This window comes from Cnephaeus nilssonii (assembly GCF_951640355.1).
Source record: "Cnephaeus nilssonii genome assembly, chromosome: 5".
In the NCBI taxonomy this organism is placed as follows: Eukaryota; Metazoa; Chordata; class Mammalia; order Chiroptera; family Vespertilionidae; genus Cnephaeus; species Cnephaeus nilssonii.
In genome coordinates this window covers 68,524,014-68,533,963 of record NC_137076.1, presented here as the reverse complement: position 1 = coordinate 68,533,963, position 9,950 = coordinate 68,524,014, and positions in this window count along the sequence as shown.

Below are 9,950 nucleotides of genomic sequence, written 5' to 3'. Positions count from 1 at the left end.
TAATACCTCAGAAATAAATATTTCCTTATAGTTTATTATTTTTTAACTTAAACCTACTAAGATGAATCTGAAGGTTGATGATCATATACTATTAGTATTAGTACAAAAAATTAGTTTTCAGTTCTTACAGAAAACAAATTTAAACATTCAAATTTAGAAAGCATAATTTTTGTTCTTCATTTAAAAATTGTATTTTATATACCTTAGTGACTATTCATGTCATGTAAAGAGATGTTCTGAATGTCTGTCTTCCTTGCAGATGGAAAATGCTGAGAGAGCAGTGCCCATGTCTATGCAAGTCATCCCCGGTCCCCGGCTGGCACAGTGCTTGGCACAGAGAACTCGAAGGGCCATTAACTGAGTCAATGAATGGTTTAAAGACCAAACAGGTCAGAGCATGAGGAGACTGCATGATTAATAAGACACTACTTCTTCCCTGCTGGGACTCCAGAGCCAGTATTGTATGTTGTTTGATATGTAATTGGTATTATATTGAATTAAATTAATTTAAATTAAGGGGTAGAAATTTAAGAGTCATTTTCTATGTTTTGACTTAGTCTTGTTAAGACTGCAAACAACCCAAAATGCAAATAACTGCATTTCAGTGCTATTTTTTTCTTATGCAGTCTGGTGACGATCTAGAAGACATTTAAGAAGTTGCACTCAATCAATATTTCTTATTTTTGGTAAATATTTATATTTTCACTATAAAATATTTATGAAACAACAATAAAATATTTCTGTCATTCATTTTAAATATGCGTTATGACATGTAAGGAATAAGGATTTCAATAGTTTATGTTTAAGACTTCACATTCATTTTCATTCCCCACACTTAAAATCTTTTCCTTAGGCTTATTTTATTACCAAGTACCTAACTTTCTGTAAGATCATAAACCAAAAACAAACTCTTTTTATGAGCAAAGGGATATTGTCTGTCTTATGTTTAGCAAATATCCCTCATTTACCATTTCTGGTTATTAATTAATCTTCCAACATTTGTTCTTTCTGTTGACATTAAATATACATTGTTAAACAAAATTCTGTCTGTTAAAGAGCAATCCTCTCTAGTGTTATGCTTTCAAAATTAATGCGTGTCCCATAAGCAAAATATTTACGTATAATGTATAGAACCAAGAACTTTCTTTCTCTGTATCGTCCACATTGCAGAAGCTTTTTATACAACATGACACAGTAAATGTATGTTTGCAAAGTGAAGATCTGCCAAATATTTATGTCATGTTACAGGGTTATCTGATTGTGTAATGGAAAAACCCTGTCACAGCACAGAACACCACTGCTAGCTTCAAGTTGCTGTGAGAACCCAACTTCTGAATGTCTTGATACATGGGGGCTTAACACTGATAAAATTTTGTTACTTACATGCCTGTGATCTGTTACTAGGAATATGTATGCGAATACATAGGCATGTGCTCACATATACAGGAGGCATAATATGCACACGCAGCACCGCACAGCCATGGAAATCATGTGTGGATTATCACCAGCAATTGCAGGGAAGATAGTCCTGTAAGAGTGCTTGGATCCTAAGGCAGGTATTAAAGCTAAAATAACATGAGTCGAGGAGAAGAAGAATAGCCTCATAAGCTGTTTTTACATATGGAGTAGATTAATTTTAGTAAGTTGGCAACAAATGCATTTCTGCAATCAAATGTCAATCTAGTAAATTTTTATTAGCTTCATTAGAATTTGGCTTCAATTAGGATCCTCTGAGGGAAACAGAGCCATAGGCCCCAAAAACTCAATTTTCTATCAAATATTTCAATATGTTCTGAAATTTAAACTAAAAACTGTATTTCATTGGTTGAATATGCCCTTGAATTAGAAACATAATTTGTGAATCAGAGCCACATGCTGCCTTCTCATCGATTCACCAGCAAAGTAGCAATAAAGCATTACAAAATTATATAAATCTATTTTTCCTTAGGCAAATTTGTCATTGTTGAGGTCGCTGTCTCTAAATCCAATATAAACATGGTCTAGTAGGGAAAAGAATTGTAGTATTGGTATCTGGAGTTTTATCGTAAATGAATTGCCTATAGAACTGTAGAGCAAAGTCTGTGTTGTTATTCTGAAAATGTAATAACTGTAGGCTAATTTCTAAAGGAAATTAAACTTGAGTTAAAGCAAAGCAGACTAAAGGCCTGATTTTTCATAAAGACTCTGTTTACACAGTTCCCTTCAACAAACATTTTCTGAGAGTCTACTGGGGGAAAACTGACCAAGTGGAGTCAGGTCCAGGGGGGCCCTCTGTGATAAAAATGAGGAGAAAGACAGTTCTGAGAGGGTGGAATGGAAAAAAAAAATCACATACTTTTGGGGACTAAGACGTTGTGATCTTAAAAATCATTAGAGCAATGTTTCTCAAACTCTTGAGTGTCTTCGAGTCATCTGGGGGACTTACACCAATACCGAAGCCCTGGCCCTGAGCTGTTGGAGGAGTCTGGCCTTCATTAGTTCTGCACATGGTTTGTTACACAGTGTTGAAGGACCAGTGCATCAGCGCTGAGTCCATAATAAATGGAGCAGAAGCATCAGCATGAGTCTAAGAAGCCAATGGATGGTTCAGATGTAGGCAATCAGAGATCTTTGAGATCTTTTGATGTGGAGGTCAGTGAAAATTCAGAGAAAGAAGGAATAATGTCATGAAGATATAGTCCACTCAAGTGGAGAATGAGGGAAATAAGGTCACGGCTAAATAGTCCAGTCAAAGATGGGTGTACAATGTCAGAAAAGAGAGAGTAAAGAGAGAGGAGAAAGAGAGGAGACAAAGCTAGAAGAGATGAGAGATGGACCCAGAGCTCCACTCTAAGGATTAACTCAAGAAAGAAGGACATTTCTTCCTTTGACTAAAAATGAAGAAGATGAATAAAGACAGCAAGTTTAAGAAGGTGGGGGAAGGAAGAGAATATTAGGGAATTGTAAATGCTTCTTCCTCTGATGAAGGTGAAGGGAGTATGAGAAGGTCAGTGGTTAAGAGAGAGAAACAAAGATGATTGGATTTAGAAGTTGCTTAGTATGCTGCAAGAAGAATCAAAACAATATCAAAGTCTGAAGGATCCCATTCTATCATGAGAACATTTCATTAGGCATCATATACCATGTCTAAAATTTACTGAAATAAAAAATGCACTAAATAAGTAATAGTTTATTTTCCAGTTTGCAAAGGATTGAAATTTAAACTACTGAATTCCAACTGATCTGACCATGAAGATAAATTTATTCAGTAAATATCCATAGGACACTCATTGTTCTAAAAATGATTGATATAGTGGTAAACAAATCAGGCTTCCCAAACAATGGGCATAAGACCACACTCCAAAGGCCAGACCTCTAACACAGGACCCAGACCTCCATCCAGGCTCCAGACCTACATCCGGGTCCCTAACCTTAATGCCGGGGCTCAGTCCTCGAACCCAGTATTGAGCCCTTTATCAGGATCCAGACCTCCATAGTAGTCCAGACCACCATTCCAGGACCCAGAGGTCCAGCCCCTGACACAGACCTCCATCCGGGGCCCAGACCACTCTCCATAGCCCAGACCTCTCTCCAAGGACTCATACCTCCATCCAGGGCTCAGACCTACATTCGGTCCCAGACCTGTATGCCAGTTCCCAGTAGGCCATCCCGGGGCCAGCTCCTCGAACCCAGTATCCAGTCCTTTATCTGAGACCAGACCTCCACAGTAGTCCAGACCACAATTCCTTGACCCAGAGGCCCAGCCCATGATCCAGACTTCCGCCCAGGGCCCAGACCTCCCTCAGGGACCCGAACCTTCCTCCCAGGACACATACCACCATCCGGGGCTCAGACCTACATCTGGGTCCCAGACCTGTATGCCAGTTCCAAGAAGGCCATGCCGGGGCAAGGGCCTCCAACACAGTATCCAGTCCTTTATTGGGATTCAGACTTTCAAAGTAGTCCAGACGACAATTCCATGACCCAGATGTCCAGCTCCTGACCCAGACCTCCACACGGGGCTCAGACCATCCTCTAGTGCCCAGCCTTCTCCCCAGGACCCATACCTCCATCCTGGGCTGAGACCTACATCCAGGTCTCAGACCTGTAAGCCAGTTCCAAGAAGGCCATCCGGGGCAAGGCCCTCGAACGCAGCATCCAGACCTTTATTGAGTTCCAGATCAACACAGTAGTTCAGACCACCATTACATGACCCAGACCTCCACATGGGGCCCAGACCGCCCTCCGGTGCCCAGACCTCCCTCACAGAACCCATACCTCCATCCGGGTTCCAGACCTTCATGCCATGGCTCAGAAGGACATTCCGACCCAATCCTCAAACCCAGTATCCAGTCCTTTATCCGGGTCCAGATTTCCACAGTAGTCCAGACCATCATTCCAAGACCCAGACCTCCACCTGAGGCCCATACTGCCTTCCAGTGCCCAGATTTCCCTCCCAGTACCCATAACCCCCACCTGGGGCTCAGACCTTCATCCAGGTCCCAGACCTTCCTGCCAGAGCCCAGAAGGCCATCCCGGGGCCCAGTTCTTGAACCCTTTATCCAGTTCATTATCAGGGTCCAGAATCCTACAGTAGTCCTGACCACCATTCTATGATCAAGAGGTCTAGCCCATGACCCAGATATCCATCCCAAGCCCAAGACAGCACTCCAATGGCCAGACCTCTGACCCAGGACCCAGACCTCCATTCGGGCTTCAGACCTCCGTCCAGGTCCTTAACCTTCATGCCTGGGCTCAGACCTCGAATCCAGTATCCAGTCTTTTATTGGATCCAGACCTCCACAGTACTCCAGACCACCAATCCATGACCCAGAGGACCAGCCCCTGACCCAAACCTCCACCCGAGGCCCAGACTGTCCTCCAGTGCCCAGACCTCACTCCCAGAACCCATACCTCCATCAGTAGCTCAGACCTACATCTGGGTCCCAAACATGTATGCCAGATACCGGAAGGCCATCCTGGGGCAAGGTCCTCGAAACCAGTCTCCAGTCCAGATTTATCAGGGTCCAGATTTCCAAAGTAGTGCAGACCACAATTCCATGACCAAGAGGTCCAGCCCCTGACCCAGACCTCCACCCGAGGCCCAGACAACCCTCCAGTGCCCAGACCTCCCTCCCAGGACCCATACCTTCATCCGGGGCTCAGACCTATATACGGATCCTAGACCTTCGTGTCAGGGCCCAGAAGGCAATCACGGGGCCCTGTCCTTGAACCCGGTGTCCAGTCCTTTATCAGGTTTCAGACTTCCACAGTAGTCTTGACCACCACTGAAGGACCAAAACGTCCAGCCCATGACCCAGAACTGCATCCCGGGCCCAACACTGCCCTCCAATGGCCAGATCTCCGACCCAGGACCCAGACTTCCATCCAGGCTTCAGACCTACATCCGGGTCCCTAACCTTCATGCGGCAGCCCAGATCTCGAGCCCAGTATCCTGTCCTTTATCGGGATCCAGACGTCCACAATATTCTAGAACACCATTCCATGACACTGATGTCTAGCCCCTGACCCAGACCTTCCCCCAGAGCTCAGATCACTCTCTAGTGCCCTAACCTTCCTCATAGGACCCATAAGTTCATCCAGGGCTCACACCTACATCCAGGTCCCTAACTTTCATGCTGGGGCCCAGACCTCAAACCCAGTATCCAGTCCTTTATCGAAGTCCAAACATCAACAGTCATCCAGACCACCATTCCTTGACCCAGATGTCCAGCCCAGGAGCCAGACTTCCCCGCAGGGCCCACACCTCCCTCCCAGTTCCCATACCTCCTTCACGAACTCAGACCTACATCCGGGTCCCAGACCTTCATGCCAGGGCTTAGAGGACATTCTGAACCCAGTCCTCGAACCCAGTATCCAGTCCTTTATTCGGGTCCAGATCTGCACAGTAGTCCAGACCACCATTCGATGACCCAGACCTCCACCTGAGGCCCAGACCACCCTCGAGTTCCCAGACCTCCTTCTGAGAACCCATACCTCCATCTGGGCCTCAGACCTATATCCGAGTCTCAGACCTGTAGGACAGTTCCAAGAAGTCCATCTCGGCCCTCCAGTGCCCAGACCTGCCTCCCAGTATCCATAACCCCATCTGAGGCTCAGACCTACATCCAGATCCCAGACCTTCCTGCCAGGGCCCAGAAGGCCATCCCAGGGCCCAGTCCTTGAACCCTTTATCCAGTTCATTATCAGGGTCCAGAGTCCTACTGTAGTCCTGACCACCATTCGATGATCAAGAGGTCCAGCCCATGACCCAGACCTCCATCCCAGGCCCAAGACTGCACTCCAATGACTAGACATCCGACCCAGGACCCAGACCTCCATTCGGGCTTCAGACCTCCATCCAGGTCCCTAGCCTTAATTTCGGGGTCCAGACCTCGAACTCAGTATCCAGTCTTTTATTGGATCCAGACCTCCACAATACTCCAGAACACCATTCCATGACCCAGATGTCCAGCCCATGACCCAAAACTCCACCCGGGGCTCAGAACGCCCTCCAGTGCCCAGACATCTCTCCAAGAACCCATACCTCTATCCGGGGCTCAGACCTACATCCAGGTCCCTAAATTCATGCAGCAGCCCAGAACTCGAGCCCAGTATCCAGTACTTTATCAGTATCCAGACCTCCACAATACTCCAGAACACCATTCCATGACACTGATGTCCAGCCACTGACTCAACCTCCAACAGGGGCTCAGACTGCCCTCCAGTGCCCAGACCTCCCTCCCAGGACTCATACCTACATCAGTGGCTGCGATCTACATCCGGGACCTAAACATGCATGCCAGATACTGGAAGGCCATCCCGGGGCAAGGTCCTCCAACCCAGTATCCAGTCCTTTAGCGAGGTCCAGACCTCCAAAGTAGTCCAGACCACCATTCCTTGACCCAGATGTACAGCCCAGGAGCCAGATTCCCCCCAGGGCCCACACATCCCTAAGGGGCCCAAATCTCCCAACCAGGACCCATACCTCCTTCAGGAACTCAGTCCTACATCTGGGTCCTAGACTTTCATGCCCGGACCCAGAAGGACAAAGAGAACCCAGACCTCGAACCAATATCCAGTCCTTTATCAAATCCAGATCTCCACAGTACTTGAGACCACCATTCCATGACCCAGATGTCCAGCCCCATACCCAAAACTCCACCCGGGGCCCAGACCACCCTCCAATGGCCAGATCTCTGACCCAGGACCCAGACCTCCATCCAGGCTTCAGACCTACATCTGGGTCCCTAACCTTCATGCGGCAGCCCAGAACTCGAGCCTAGTATCCAGTCCTTTATCGGGATCCAGACCTCCACAATACTCCAGAACATCATCCCATGACACTGATGTCCAGCCCCTGACCCAGACCTCCCCCAGGGCTCAGATCATTCTCTAGTGCCCTAACCTTCCTCATAGGTCCCATGAGTCCTTTCAGAGCTCACACCTACATCCGGGTCCGTAACTTTCATGCCGGGGTCCAGACCTCGAACCCAGTATCCAGTCCTTTATTGAAGTCTAGACATCAACAGTAGTCCAGACCACCATTCCTTGACCCAGAGGTTCAGCCCAGGAGACAGACTCCCCCTCAAGGCCCAACCTCCCTAAGGGGCCCAAACCTCCCTCCCAGTTCCCATACTCCCTTCACGAACTCAGAGCTACATCCGGGTCCCATACCTTCATGCCAGGGCCCAGAAGGACATCCTGAACCCAGTCCTCAAACACAGTATTCGGGTCCAGATATACACAGATGTCCAGACCACCATTTGATGACCTAGACCTCCACCTGAGGAACAGACCGCACTCCAGTGCCCAGACCTCCCTCCTAGGACACATACCTCCATCCAGGGCTCAGTCTTACAACCGGGTCCCAGACCTTCGTGCCAGGGCTGAGAAGGCCATTCCAGGGCCCAGTCCTTGAACCCTGTATTCAGTCTTTTATCAGGGTCCAGACTTCCCCAGTATTCATGACCACCATTTGATGACCCAGATGTCCAGCCCTTGACCGAGACCTCCACCTGAGGTTCAGACCACCCTCTACTGCCCAGACCTATCTGCAGGACCCATACCTCCATCCGGGGCTCAGACCTACATCTGGTTCCCAGACCTGTAAGCCAGTTCCTAGAAGGCCATCCCGGGGCCAGATCCTAGAACCCAGTATCTAATCCTTTATCTGAGTCCAGAGATCCACACTAGTCTAGACCACCATTCCTTGACCCAGAGGCCCAGTCTATGAACCAGACTTCCCCTCAGGTTCCAAACCTCCCTCAGGGTCCCAAACCTCCCTCCCAGGACCCATAGGCCCATCGGGAGCTGAGACCTACATCTGTGTCTCAGACCTTCATGTCTGGGCCCAGAAGGCCACCCCAGGGCCCAGTACTCTAACCCAGTATCCAATACTTTATAGCATCCAGACCTCCACAGTAGTCCAGACCACCATTCCATGATCCAGAGGTCCTGCCCTTGACCGAGACCTCAACCCGGGGTCCAGACCACTCTCCTGTGCCCAGATCTCCTTCAAAGGACCCATACCTCCAACCGGGGCTCAGACCTTCATCTGGGTACCAGACCTGTATGCCAGTTGCCAGAAGTCCATCCTGTGGCTAGGTCCTCCAACCCAGTATCCAGTCCTTTATGGGGCCAGAATTCTACAGTAGTCCAGACCACCATTCTTTGATCTAGAGCAGTGGTTCTCAACCTTTCTAATGCCCTGATGGTCTTAGGCTCTACAGCAGCGGTTCTCAACCTGTGGGGTCGCCTAAGACCATCAGAAAACACAGATATTTACATTACGATTCATTAACAGTAGCAAAATTACAGTTATGAAGTAGCAACGAAAATAATTTTATGGTTGGGGGTCCCCACAACATGAGGAACTGTATTAAAGGGTCGCGGCATTAGAAAGGTTGAGAACCACTGATCTAGAGGTTTAGCCCATGAGCCAGACTTCCCCCAAGGGGCAAGAGCTCCCTCCGGTGCTTGAACCTCCCTACCAGGACCCTTACCTCCATAAAAGGCTCACACCTACATCCGGGTCCCAGACCTTCATGCCAGGGCCCATAATGCCATCTCGGGGCACATCCCTCGAACCCATTATCCATTACTTTATTGGGGTCCAGACCTCCAAAGTAGTCCAGAAAATCATTCTATGACCCAGACCTCCACCTGGGTCCCAGACCACCCTCCAGTGCCCAGACCTCCCTCCTAGGACCCATATCTCAAAACTCTGCTCAGACCTACATCTAGGTCCCAGACCTGTATTCCAATTTCCAGAAGACCATCCTGGGGCATGGTACTCGAACCCAGTCCTTTATCAGGGTGAAGACCTCCTAAGAGTTCAGACCACCATTCCATGACCTGGACGTCCAGCGCCTGACCCAGACCTCCATCCCGGGCCCAAAATCACCCTCCATTGGCCAGACCTCCAACCCGGGACCTAGACCACCATCAAGGCTTTAGACCTACATCCGGGTCCCTAACATTCATGCCATGGCCCAGGCCTCGAACTCCGTATCCAGTCCTTTCTCGGGGTCCAGACCTCTACAGTAGTCCAGACCACCATTCCTTGACCCAGTGGTCTAGCCCATGAGCCAGACTTCCCCCAGGGCCCAGACCTCCTTCAGGGGCCCGAACCTCCCTACTAGGACCTATATCTCAAAATGGGGCTCAGACCTACATGTGTATCCCAGACCTGTATGCCAGTTCCCAGAAGGCCATCCCGGGGCCAGGTCCTCGAACCCAGTATCCAGTCATTTATCGGGGTCCAGACCTCCATAGGAGTCCTCACCACCATCTGATGACCCAGAGGTCCAGCCCTTGGTGGATTATAGGGGAAGCCCCATATGTCAGGGTGGTGGATTACAAGAAAGGCCCCAGGTGTTTGGATGGTGGATTAGAGGGGAAGCCCCAGTTGTTTTCATCGTGGTCGATTACAGGGGGACCCATGTGTTCAGCGTGGTGGATTAGAGGGA